This window comes from Mauremys mutica, chromosome 3 (assembly GCF_020497125.1).
Source record: "Mauremys mutica isolate MM-2020 ecotype Southern chromosome 3, ASM2049712v1, whole genome shotgun sequence".
Taxonomy (NCBI): domain Eukaryota; kingdom Metazoa; phylum Chordata; order Testudines; family Geoemydidae; genus Mauremys; species Mauremys mutica.
This window is the reverse complement of record NC_059074.1, coordinates 164744606-164758459: the sequence shown is the minus strand read 5'-3', so window position 1 is coordinate 164758459 and position 13854 is coordinate 164744606. Positions and strand designations below refer to the sequence as shown.

The window sequence follows — 13854 nt, the reverse complement described above, 5'->3', positions numbered from 1 at the left end:
AGTAACCAGAGAAATTTCTGTTAAAGGAATGCAGAGGAAGATTATTGTAAACTTTCTGGCCTTGTCTATGTGAAAGCCCCTAAGGAATAAGTTCAAATCTCACTGAAACCAGAACCAAAAAGAATTACAACAATCTTCCCCTGCATTCCTCCAAAAGGAATTTCTCTGCGTTGCATTTCTCTGAACTCTTCTTCATCTCTGTAAATCAAGATTCATAGGATGTAGACCTGGCCCCTGCACTGAGGCAGGACTAAGTATTATCTAGACCATCCCTGACAGGTGTTTGTCTACTCTGTTCTTAGAAGCCTCCAGTGTCAGAGATTCCACAATCTCCCTAAGTGCTTTGTTCCAGTGCTTTACTCCCCTGACAGGAAGCTTTTCCTAATCTAAATCTCCCTGGCTGCAATTTAAGACCATTACTTCTTGTCCTGTCTTCAATGGATAAGGAGAACAATTTATCATTCTCCTCTTTATAATAACCTTTTACATCCTTATGACTATTATCATGCCCCCTCAGTCTTCTCTTCTCCAGACCAAAGAAACCAAGTTGTTCCAGATACTTAGTCCTGCCATAAAATGATATTGGTTTTATTGGTTCCTATCACAGGGTACATTTGCTGCTGGAGCTCCCCCTTGTGGCAGGGTCTGGGGATTAGCTCTCACCTGGCCTAATGTCCCCTTCTGTTGCTTGCTCACTGACTCCAGGGCCCCCTCACTCTCCACACTCAGGGTGCTCTCTCTTTGTGACCCAGCCCTCCAGCCAGATCACTCTATAGTCCCTCCCCCAGGGTACTGATGGATCACCGGACCAACTGTCCATATGCCCCCTTTACCAGTCCTGCACCACTCCTTGGTGGCTGGTAGGGGAACCTGGGCCTACCTGCTACTCTAGATCCCAGTGCAGGGCCCCTATAATCATGACTGGTGTGGAGAAAGTAAATAAGGACGTGTTATTTACTCCTTCACATAACACAAGAACTAGGGGTCACCAAATGAAATTAATAGTCAGCAGGTTTAAAACAAACAAAAGGAAGTCAACCTGTGGAACTCTTTGCCAGAGGATGTTGTAAAGGCCAAGACTATAACAGGGTTCAAAAAAGAGCTAGACAAATTCATGTAGGATAGGTCCATCAATGGCTATTAGCCAGGATGGGCAGGGATGGTGTCCCTAGCCTCTGTTTGCCAGAAGCTGGGAATGGGCAACAGGGGATGGATCACTTGATCATTACCTGTTCTGTTCATTCCCTCTGGGGCACCTGGCACTGGCCATTGTTAGCAGACAGGATACTGGCCTAGAAAACTTTGGTCTGACCCAGTATGGTCATTCTTATGTTCAGCAGACACGGTCTACAAAGTCTCAACCCTTGCTGCTCTTTCCCTAGGCTTCTTCCTACTCCACCTTTTACAGGCTTTCTTCCCCACAACTCCTCTAAGTAAACCCTTCCCACAGGGCTAGGATCCTAGAGCTTTTACTCCCCCCTGGGGTTTACTCTTACCCATCTCTCTGTGCCCAGAGAGTGACTGTAGACTCACTCCCTGTAGTTGCCTACTGCTCTCAACATCCTGGCTTTATACAAGCCCAGGTGGACTTCATCTTCAGTTAGTCTTATCACTCAAGCCTGACTCTTCCCCAGGTGTGGTCTATAAGGTTAATGGCCCCCTTCGGAGCCACCTTAACTCCCCTTCAGGGCTTGTGTGGGGTGAACACCCCATCACAGTTCCTAAGTAGCCTATGCTGAGATTTGAAAATGTAACAGCACTAGAAAGTGCCAACATGATTTCTAGCCTCAGCATAGAGAGGGTCTTTGCATCAGCAAAGTCTGTTACATAATGTCACTTGATGGCATAAGCACCAAAGACAGGAGTTTCCAAAGGACCATTGCCCCCCTACTTTTTAAATGAGGGGCATGCCTCCCCCCAACACACACACACACACTTTTGAGACCCTGAACGTGACAGAGGTACTACAAAGGGAGTGAGGGCCCAGGCCCCTGACCAGAGCTGCTTGGCATAATGGTGAAGCCCCTTCCCTGCTGGCATGACAGAAGGGTGGCCAACCCAAAATTGAGCAAGTAGCATTGTGACCATTGTGCTTCTCTCCCACACAAACTTTTGGAGTCCTTCCACCACCCCTGCTTGATTGTACCATAGATCCATGGTTAATAACAAGCTGTCTTGGGAAACATTCAAGCCAAGAGCTTGGTATGAGAGGTAAGATAAATACCGTGTGAAAACATTTTGGTCCAATAAGGTAAAACAAGTAGTTGGAATTCTGTATGGAATCCATATAACATGGGAGAAAAATACATGCCCTTACTGCATCAGGTAAACTAGTTTCTATAGGAGTATGCTGTATATTTCTAAATAGCTGCAGCAATATGCAGCATTAATATTTGAAGCTTTGAGTAGGTTATCACTATATGGTCAGTCCATCCATCACAGCTCATTTCTTTGGAAGCCTCTGCTCCTCAGACATTAGTAAGTACTTTGGGAGATCACCCATACAAATGGATTGTCACTTATGTATTATTTTAACTAGTGGCAACAGGGTTAACATTGTGAATTGTGATACACCTTGATAACCAGCATGTATCAAACTTTGTCAGGAAAGGAGATATACTCTAAACAGGAAGAGACATAGTGCTGCTGAGAATCCCTCATCAAATGCAATAGAATATGAAGGTACTGCTCTGTTTTTTTAGTTCTGCCATCCTATAACAATTCAGAACCCCGAGGACACTGTTTTAGTCAGAGATCTGAAATGCAAATGAACAGTAACGTTGACAACCCAAGACCAAACAAGCACAGAGACAAAGGACTTGACTTGAAAGCTTCCTGGATAGGTCTTGCTGTGAACTCATAGCTTTATGTGGGGCAGAAGCATATTTATATCTTAAACTTTACAAGGATAAACTAGATGGGTAATTTTATTGATTGCTTTGAGTCCCCCAGAAGATTTTAGTGGAGAGAAAACCTGAGGTGATGGTACAGAGAAATCATTTAGCAGTGGAAGACTTTAGGACTAATGAAACACCTGTCCAACATGAAAAGTTTTAGGGTATGATTTAGCCCCAAGGAATTATCATTCAGATCACTCAAGTAGCAGAACATTCTCATGCCTTCTTTTTCTTGAAGATGCATTCCTTCAGATGAGAAGCTAAGGCCAGCTCCCTTCTGTGTTCCTCTGGTAATTTGTCATAAGGTCCCTTAGCAGGAAGTTATAACCCCCAACAAAGTCAGATACTTTTGATAATCACAATGTTATTCATCCAACAGGACCATCAAAGATACTTTGCAGACACTCTCAGCAAATGCAAGGAGTAATATGAGAACTTTAATCCACACAACACTCCACTCCAGACTCTGCCATCTCCTTCAGAAGGCACAACCAACCAATAGGGGCATCCATAGTCCGGTGGAGAGATCAGGATTCCATGCCACTTGGGGCAAGGGGGATAATGAAGCTGTGCTAGCCAACTGTCCTGCTCTCAGTTTCAAAAGATAAAGTTCTAATTAGATCTGAGCATAGATTTTGTAATTAATGCTGAAAAGCAGGTGAAACTTTCTTGCTTTGGAGTTCATTCCAAATTGAAAAGTTGGCCCAGCTTTGCAATTCTTTCAGTTGACCCTGAGTTGAGTTTTAGGCTGAATTCAACCTTCTTTAAAGATGTCAAAGGGCAGCTTGTGGTTCGGGATGGAAACAAAACAAAACTCAGTAGAAAGTCAATGTTGCACCTCTGAGATTGAAAACATGCAAAACTCATTCCTCATATGATTCCCACCTGAAAACATAAGTCTCTCCTCAGCACCTTGGGGAGGGAGGCATTTAGTCAGAAACTCAGTCCAGGTTCACTCAAATTTGGCCGAAGTTCACCTGAAACGTATAGCAAAACTCAAGAGCTGTGTGCATAGGTATTGGCAGCTCTAGCTCCAGTGACCAAGACTGAGTGTTGTTCATTATTTAGTGCTACACTAGCAGAAGCAGTAGCTCTGGGGAAAGATGCCAAAGAGAAAAACACATGGAAAAGGATAGTGAGAGGCCTACTGTGGCCATACTGTTCCTGCTCTGCAGCAATAGATAGAGCTTCCTCCTCTCCCTCCTTGCACACTTATTGTAACATCTCTTAATGTCACTTTCTGGCCAAGAGCACTGAGTGGCAAATCAAAAGGTATCTCATACTTGGCACATGCCTAGTGCTGGTCTTGGATATTTTCTTCAGCCTGCCCCCCTCCCCTCCACACACGCTCTCTCTCCCCCTATCAAGAGATTCCATGAGGCTTTTGCCTTTTACCCCTTCCATCTTCTTCCTACTTAAAATAGAGAATTCCCTTATTTCCACCCAGCCGCACAGGTTTGGCTGCTGATGGAGCACCACAGCCAAAGGGTTATCCCCTGTGACCACACTCTTCACACATCCCTAGGACTGGCTATGCACTTGCCAGTAATATCCCTATGCTCTGCAGGGCCATAAGAAAGGGGTTTGAGCTGTGAGTGGTTGAGACTCGCATGGCTCAAAAGAGTGCTTGTCTTGCTTGTGCTTAAGGCTTGGCACCTGCTGCAACTTGCACAATATCCAAGGACACTGGGAAACCAGACAAGTCAAATACATGACAAACTTTTTGCTGGATGTTCTGTTCCAAAACTAATTATGGCTGACTGATGCCAACTGGTGCATTGTCTCAGCAGCAGCCAGGTCACTTCCATAAAGAGATTTACCTGAAACATTAAATTTGCATCTGGATCCAGATACATATTTGTCCAAGGTTTGGAATTGATATTTAGGTAGCTGGGGTTTTACAAATACAAAATAATACAAAAGGAGAGGAAACAAAGAACAGTACAGATAAGAGAGAAAATCCTGCTGCTCAATTATACTGTGGGCTTGGCACACAATACTTGCCTTTCACTGTCCACTCAGTTTACCACAGCTTGGAATATTACTCACGGGTTCATCAAGGTACTTAGATATGATTATGAAAATATCCCAGGAATCCCAGCTTGTCAATAACTTCATTAAAAGGACTAATCTGGAACAGAAGAATAGCTATTCCTATATTGCATGGCCATCTACTTCTATCTGATGAGTGTCCCTGATTCAGAATGAAACAACAAAATAGTGCATCATATATATCTGTTAATTCTTTGTTTGTCCTGCATGCTCTTTTTCAAGGTGTGTCTTATGAAACTTAATAGATTTTATTGATACAATTGGGTTTAAAATGTAATGAGCCAAATTGTCAGAGGGTCCTAATTTCTGCATATGTTAAATTTTTGTATTAAAATAGGCATTTCCACACAAACCGATTAATTTGCACACTTAGCTATCCCAATTTGCATGTACAAAATGCCCACTTGTGTGCACAGTGTACAAGCAAACACGTACTTGCAATTTGCAAATCCAATAATTAGGCAAGCATTGAGGAAACTTGTGTGTGCAAATGTCAATTTCTGTGTGCCAACAGGTACACACACAACTGTGTGCACAGGAATCAGAGGCCCTCTGAAAATATCCCTGTCTCTGATAAAAGCAACGCAAGTTCTTTCTCAGATAGGGGAGGAGAGAGAACACTTCAACGGCCCTAATTAAAACACATTTCTGTTTTATAATATACAGCAACTACAGGGAGCAGCAAGTTTGCTTGATATATTTGTGGGGAAAATACAAAATGTCCTTTTATTTTATGAATAAATTTACTACTTTTCTTCAACTTTACACATTTTTTAAAAGGTGGAACTATTTTGTTACACCTTGCATGCTGAGTATGTTTGTTTAACCCTGCATTATTAGGATATTTTGAATTATGAGTTAGAAAGGGATGAATATTCCATCTTTATAGGCCTGATTCCCAAAAAAGCATCCAACTACACACACAAAATATACAAACTATTTTGCACATGCTGTTATCATGACTGTACATGCAATTCTGTTGATACCTATACGAACAAACAGCCAAGTTCTCAGCATTTTGCACACACAATTGCATACATATGGGGAAGACTATGCCAGGCTCAGAGGATCGGAGATAAGCATCTGTACCTAAGTTGCTGGGGAAGGCATTTATCCAAGCCAAACCTCCACTCCTTTGGAGATTTACCCAACACTAGTGTAAGGTGTTTATGTCACCACAAACAAGAGGTAGTTAATTCCACACTGAGTCACAATGGACTAAATTCTATTCTCACTTCTAATGGTACAAATCTACAGAAACTCCACTGAAGTCCACTAGAAGTTACATCAGTGTAAAATGGTGAGAGATCAGAATTGGGCCCATTACCACTCACCTGGCCTGACAGCTTCTCACCAACTTCTTTAATCTTCCAAGGTCAAAGACCTTTCTCAGCTCCAAAGCAGATCATAATTCAAATACTATATTTACAGGCCCAGGCTCCCTTTTTAATAACACTACTTATTTTCTTTTCTGGTAGCCCCATTACCACCTACAAATCTTAGACAAGGCCAGGGGAGCGCACATGTTTCTGGGAGAAAGAATCCCAATTTCTGAAGCAGTATTACTACCATCATCATCATCTACTTATTTCTGCCCTTGATAACATCCTCTGAAAAGCTGGCAGATGTGAAACTTGAGATACCCATGGGCCTCCAAACATCCCATAGTTATAGGTATCCAAAGTGGTTCGGATCTTCTCCAATTTCTATGCTGATCATACATCTCCTTCTGAAAAAGGCGGGGGGAGTAATATGTGTGAAAGAGAGAAACAGAGACTAGGCTAATCATATTTCTCCTTCAGAAAAGGGGGGATGAGAGAGAAAGAGAGATTACATACAGAAGAGCTACAAAATTTTAAACACATGGATATATTAACCGTGTGCAAAAGTTTCCTAGAGAGAATATTTCCTTTTGGATGATTTAACAAATGTAAGCTGGATCAAGTCTACATTATGCAAGAAATATGTTAGCTTTCTTCTATAGTCACGCACAAATGGCTAGAACTAGCTGGATATGGTCCCATCCTATAAGCTGAAAACAGAAATAAATTGAAAGATTTATAAATTGGAGGTGCAATTCTTCAGCTACATTCGTTTAAAGATGGTGAAATAAATGACAAAAGCATTCACTCAGAATGTTTTATGAAGCAGATCTAATGTGCAGGTTTTGTGACCTGCAGTGACTTTAACTTCTCAGTAAATCAAAAAGCTTAACAAATATTAAGATGGCAAAGATTACCTGTGTGTGCCAGATTTTATCTTTTATCCCTTATCATTTAGGAAATGAAAAGCTTGACTCGGAAATCAGACAGTGAGTCATGTGACTCAGGAGGTCTGGCAGTCCCACAATACAAGGACCTGCAGCAAGAGACAGAAATTCCACATTTACTGATTAGTTTTCAATCCTTAAGAAAATGTAGGTTTTTTATTGGCAATCAAATGAGTTTTAGAATCAGAGCAATTCCTTTTAAGTTCCATTGCATAAAAATAATTATGACCTACAGAAAATAGCCAGACCAATGATTCACCTAACGGTAGAGCGCAGGGGCAGCAGCATATTTGACTCTGTGAGGCCTTGAGCTTTTGGAGACTCAACAATCCAGCACTGATTTGACAAATCACAGGCCAGTGCATTTTACCTCTCCAGCTATTCTAGACAGGCAGGAAACTTGTTGCTAGATCAGATCCCTGACACCCAGGGATCCTCTAGCACAAAATCTAATCATTTTAAAAGCATTACAAATAAATCCTGATATTACAAATGCCAGTTAATATTAATGAAATTTTTCATCAAAATTTCAAATTTTGAATTTTTGGACTAGCTCTATTAGCTGTTAAAAATGGGATGAAATTATACAAAAATATTAATCAAAAACTCTGCTTTTTTCAGTAGAATTCAGAATGTTCATGATGAATTTTCAGCAACACCTAACTTTTAAGCATCTAGAAAATCACAAGAACATCACTGCCTTTCATAAAGCCAAGTAAGGCACTTAGGCTCCATTTGCAATTCCCAGCCGGGAACCTCTTTCCTGGAAACAGGCAGCTTAAGGGACCCAGGGCACCTAATCCTTTAACCATTCTGGCGGCTCTTCTCTGAACCTTCTCCAATTTATCAACATTCTTCTTGAAATATGGACATCAGAACTGGCCACAGTATTCTGGCAGTGGTAGCACCAGTGCCAAATACAGATGTGAAATAACCTCTCTACTCCGACTCAAGATTCCTCCATGTATGCATCCCAGGATCACATTATCCCTTTTATTCACAGCGTCACCCTGGGAACTCATGGTCAGCTAATTATGGCCTGTGTTATACAAGAGGACAGACTAGATGATCACAATTGTCCCTTCTGGCCTTGGAATCTATGGATCTGTGAATTGTGACAATCTAGCCGAAAAGGAAGAAAATATGCATGCTTTAACCTGACATCTTTTAAACTTATTTTTACTGCCTTGGTTTAAAGTCTCCTACAGCAGATACCTTCCCCCAGAGTGATTTTTAAAAGGTGTTTATGGCTCTGACACAGACCTTCAGGGCCGGCGCAACTCATTAGGCGACCTAGGCGGTCGCCTAGGGTGCTAACATTTGGGGGGCGGTGACCGCAGCGGCCGGACCTTCGGCCATCCTGGTCATCGGCGGTATTTTGGGGGCGGGACCTTCCACCACCTCTGTCGGGGGCGGCATTTCGGGTGCAGGACCTTCCGCCGCCTCTGTCGGGGACAGCATTTCAGGGGCGGGACCTTCCACTGCCCAGGGTGCCAAAAAAGCTGGTGGCGCTCCTGCAGACCTTACAAGGTTTATGAATGAACTACTGCAGAGTAGAATCAGGACTTGTAGCACATGACCATAGGCTTCTACCAACAGAGCTAAAAAGACGGTTACTCACCTTTGTAACTGTTGTTCTTCAAGATGTGTTGCTCATATCCATTCCAGTTAGGTGTGTGCGCGCCGCGTACACGTTCGTCAGAAGATTTTTACCCTAGCAACCCCCAGTGGGTCGGCTGGGTCGTCCCCTGGAGTGGCGCCGCCATGGCGCCAGATATATACCCCTGCCGACCCGACCACTCCTCAGTTCCTTCTTACCGGTTACTCCGACAATGGGGAAGGAGAGCGGATTTGGAATGGATATGAGCAACACATCTCGAAGAACAACAGTTACAAAGGTGAGTAACCATCTTTTCTTCTTTGAGTGCTTGCTCATATCCATTCCAGTTAGGTGATTCCCAAGCCTTAACTAGGCAGTGGGGTCGGAGTGAGATGTCGCAGAGTGTAATACTGCGGAGCCAAAGGCTGCGTCATCCCTGGACTGCTGAACCAGGGCATAGTGAGAGGCGAAGGTATGGACCGAGGACCAGGTAGCTGCGTGACATATCTCGTGGATGGGCACGTGAGCCAGGAAAGCAGCAGATGAGGCTTGAGCCCTGGTAGAGTGGGCAGTGAGGTGGCTCGATGGAACATGAGCCAAGTCGTAATAGGTGTGGATGCAAGATGTCACCCAGGATGAAATCCTCTGTGAGGAAATGGGTAGGCCCTTCATACGCTCTGCCACCGCGATGAAGAGTTGGGGGGGGTTGTGCGGAAGGGCTTTGTCCGCTCGATATAAAAAGCGAGTGCTCTACGGACGTCTAGGGAGTGCAGTTGTTGCTCTCTGCGCGATGAATGTGGCTTCGGGAAGAAGACCGGAAGGAAGATCTCCTGGTTAACATGGAAGGCCGATACCACTTTGGGGAGAAAGGCCGGGTATGGTCGCAACTGCACCTTGTCCTTGTGGAACACAGTATATGGAGGGTCCGCTGTGAGAGCCTGAAGCTCGGAAACTCGTCTTGCCGATGTGATGGCCACGAGGAAGGCGGTTTTCCAGGACAGGTAGAGAAGGGAGCAAGTTGCTAATGGCTCGAATGGGGCCGACGTAAGTCTGGTAAGAACCAGGTTGAGGTCCCAGGTCGGGGCGGCATACCTGGGGGTATAGGCGCTCCAAGCCTTTGAGGAATCTAGATACCATAGGATGCGAAAACACCGAGCGGCCATTCTCCCCTGGGTGGAAGGTAGAGATGGCTGCCAAGTGCACCCTCAAAGATGATACCGCTAGGCCCTGTTGCTTAAGAGACCAGAGGTAGTCTAAGATGGTGGGGATGGAGACCTCGGTGGGAAGAACGTTGTGCTCTCCACACCAGCATGTGAAACGCTTCCACTTGGCCAGATATGTTGCTCTAGTGGAAGGTTTTCTGCTACCTAAGAGTACTTGTTGCACTGGGACAGAGCAACGCAACTCAGACTGGGTCAACCACTCAGGAGCCATGCCGTGAGATGGAGGGACTGTAGGTCTGGGTGACGCAGTTTGCTGTGGTCCTGAGTTATCAGGTCCAGGTGAAGAGGTAGTGGGATAGGGTCGGCTATTGACAGGTCTAGCAACATGGTGTACCAGTGCTGCCTGGGCCACGCTGGAGCGATCATGATCAAGCGGGCTCTGTCCCTGCATATTTTCAGCAGGACCTTGTGGACAAGTGGGAATGGTGGAAAAGCGTATAGCAGGTGAGTCATCCACGGTATCAGGAAAGCGTCCGCTATGGAGCCCTGTGAGAGGCCTTGAAAGGAATAGAACATCTGGCATTTCCTGTTCTCGCGGGACGCGAAGAGGTCTACACGGGGAAATCCCCACTTCTGGAAGACCGAAAGAATAACGTCCGGGTGAAACGACCACTCGTGAGAAAGGAAGGATCTGCTGAGGTGATCCACCAGAGTGTTCCGAACCCCTGGGAGAAAGGACGCTATGGGGTCTATGGAGTGGGCTATACAAAGGTCCCAGAGTCATAAGGCCTCCTGACAAAGGGTCGAGGACCTTGTCCCGCCCTGTTTGTTTATATAGTACATGGCTGTTGTGTTGTCGGTGAATATTGACACACAACGGCCTTGCAAGTGCTGATGGAATGCCTGGCAAGCAAGGCGGACTGCTCTCAGCTCCCGGACATTGATGTGCAAGGTCAGTTCCTTAGATGACCAAAGGCCTTGAGTGCGTAGATGCCCAAGGTGAGCACCCCAACCGAGAGATGATGCATCCGTCGTCAGGGATGCAGAGGGCTGGGGCGAATGGAACGGCAGCCCTGCACACACCAGGGAGGGGGTCAGCCACCATTCAAAGGAGCCTAAGACGCTCGGGGGAATGGTGACGATCATGTCTATGGCATCCCTGCCTGGTCGGTACACTGAGTTGAGCCACGATTGGAGGGGACTGAGGCGTAATCTGGCGTATTTCGTCACAAACGTGCAGGCCGCCATGTGACCCAGGAGACCGAGGCAAGTGCGAACTGAAGTCAACAGAGCAGCTTGCAGACTGTGGATGATGGCCACCATTGCGTGGAACCGGGGCAGCGGTAAGCAGGCTCTGGCGAGGTTGGAGTCCAGGGTGGCGCCAATGAAGTCTATCCTCTAAGTGGGAATCAGAGTGGATTTTTCCGCATTGATCATTAGGCCTAGATGTAGGAAAAGGTCCTTGACAATGCCGACGTGATGGATCACTTGTGCCTCGGAGGCCCCTCGGATGAGCCAGTCATCTAGATACGGAAAAACATGTATCCGACAGTGGCGGAGGTGGGCGGCGACTACAGCCATGCATTTCATAAATACTCTTGGGGCTGTAGAGAGTCCGAACGGTAGGACCGCGAACTGAAAATGTTGGCGGTTGATTACGAACCGGAGGAACCTCCTGTGAGGTGGGTAGATGGCTATGTGAAAATACGCATCTTTCATGTCGAGGGCGGCATACCAGTCTCCGGGATCCAGGGATGGGATGATGGCCCCCAGGGATACCATGCGGAACTTCAACTTTATCATGTATCTGTTGAGTTCCCGCAGATCCAGGATGGGTCTGAGACCTCCCTTTGCCTTGGGGATTAGGAAGTAGCGGGAGTAAAACCCCGTGCTCCATTCATGTTCCGGTTCCTCCTCTATGGCTCCTTTGGCAAGGAGCGTCTGCACCTCCTGGAGGAGGAGTTGCTCATGAGAAGGGTCCCTGAAGAGGGACGAGGAAAGGGGGTGGAAGGGGGGGCGTGAAATAAATTGGAGGTGGTACCTAAATTCCAGCGTGCGTAAGACCCAGCAATCTGACGTTAGCCGGGACCACACAGGGAAGAAAAGGGAGAGGCGGTTGGAGAAAGGAGGGAATGGATCCTGTGACGATACTGGTACGACGCCCTCAGGCGCACCTTCAAAACGAGGGTTTTGGTCCTGTGGAAGGTTTGGAGGAACCGTGGTTCTGGCCCTCTTGGTTGTCTGACTGCCTCCGGCGACCGGTTCTACCCCGCTGTCTAGCAAAGTCCTGTCTCTGTCTGGGCTGAGAGTAAGAGCGGTGTGGCTGGGGGCGGAAGGGCCTGCGCTGAGTCACTGGCGTGTGCATGCCTAGTGAGCGCATAATGACCCTGTTATCTTTTAGGCTTTGCAGCCTAGGTCTGTCTTATCGGAGAACAGGCCTTGCCCTTCAAAGGGGAGGTCCTGGATTGTATGTTGGAGCTCCGGGGGGAGGCCTGAGACTTGCAGCTATGAGATACGCCTCATAGTAACCCCGGAGGCTAGGGTCCTGGCCGCTGAGTCCACGGCATCCAGGGAAGCCTAGAGGGAAGTTCTAGCAACCTTTTTTCCCTCGTCCAGGATGGCCGCAAATTCCTGTCGGGAGTCCTGCGGAAGCAACTCCTTGAATTTGTCCGCTGCCACCCAGGTATTATAGTTATAGCGGCTAAGGAGGGCTTGTTGATTAGCCACGCGGAGTTGGAGTGCCCCTGCAGAATAGACTTTGCGCCCCAGCAAGTCCATGCACCTCGTGTCTTTTGACTTCGGGGCTGGAGCCTGCTGGCCATGGCGCTCTCTCTCGTTGACCGACTGGACAACGAGGGAGCAAGGAGGGGGATGGACGTATAAGTATTCATAGCCCTTGAAGGGCATCATATATTTATGTTCCACTCCACGGGCAGCAGGTGGGACAGAGGCCGGAGACTGCCAGATTGTGTTGGCATTGGCCTGGATCGTCCGTATAAAGGGGAAGGCCACTCTCGTGGGGACATCAGATGATAAGATGTCCACCACTGGATCCTCTACCTCCGGGACCTCCTCGACTTGCAAGTTCATATTCTGTGCCACACGCCGGAGGAGGTCCTGGTGGGCCCTCAGGTCGATTGGTGGAGGGCCTACAGACGACGTTCCGACTACCGCCTCGTCAGGGGAGGAGGATGAGGAGAGACCTGGGACAAGTGGGTCAGTCGAGGGCTCTTCATGTTGGACAGCCTCTGTCTCCCTTGGGATCTGGGAGTCCTGAGGCTGGACCGACACTTCCTCCAAAGCAGAAGGAGGAGGGCGGCTTATCGTGGCTTCCGGCACCCTGTGTTCTGACGTGGCAGAGCGTGATGGACCTGGATGCACACCTTGGGCCTGATGATATGCCCAAGGTGTCCAGAATGCCCATTGTTGAGGTCCATGATCCTGAGCCTGGGGCTCGTGGAATATCGCGGTGGGCACATCGGCGTCTTTATCTTGGGCATATGCACTGTCCGCATGCGAAGACATGGACAGGTGCCGTGACGGCCAGGGAGGAGCTAAAAGACCCTGGTACGAGCCCCTCTCTCTCGCCGTTGGTGATCTCCTCGGCACCGGGGAACAGTACCTGGAGTCATACTGGTGCCGAGAGCGAGACCGGGACCTGCGACCAGCGCGGTGCCGGGAGGTCGACCTGGATCTCGAAGGTCTGCGGCGGGAACGGCTGCAAGAGTCGCGGTGCCGGGAGCGGTGCCGAGAGCTGGAGTGGTACCGAGAGTACCGGGCCGGAGGTCGAGATGTCAATCTATGCTGCGAGTACGACCGGTACCGAATGGGCGAGCGGTGCCGGGACTGTGAGCGGCGTCGGGACCGTGATCG

The 13854-nt window shown here is 47.3% G+C and overlaps 1 long non-coding RNA gene across 1 annotated transcript in view; it reads right to left on the bottom strand.

Moving 5' to 3' along the window:
* Positions 1-7196: 7196 nt before the first annotated feature.
* Positions 7197-13854, bottom strand: part of LOC123365870 — a 45689-nt gene continuing 39031 nt past the window's right edge. Inside the window, exon 3 of the long non-coding RNA XR_006577802.1 lies at positions 7197-7307. This is a non-coding gene — a long non-coding RNA (uncharacterized LOC123365870). The remainder of the gene's footprint in view (positions 7308-13854) is intronic.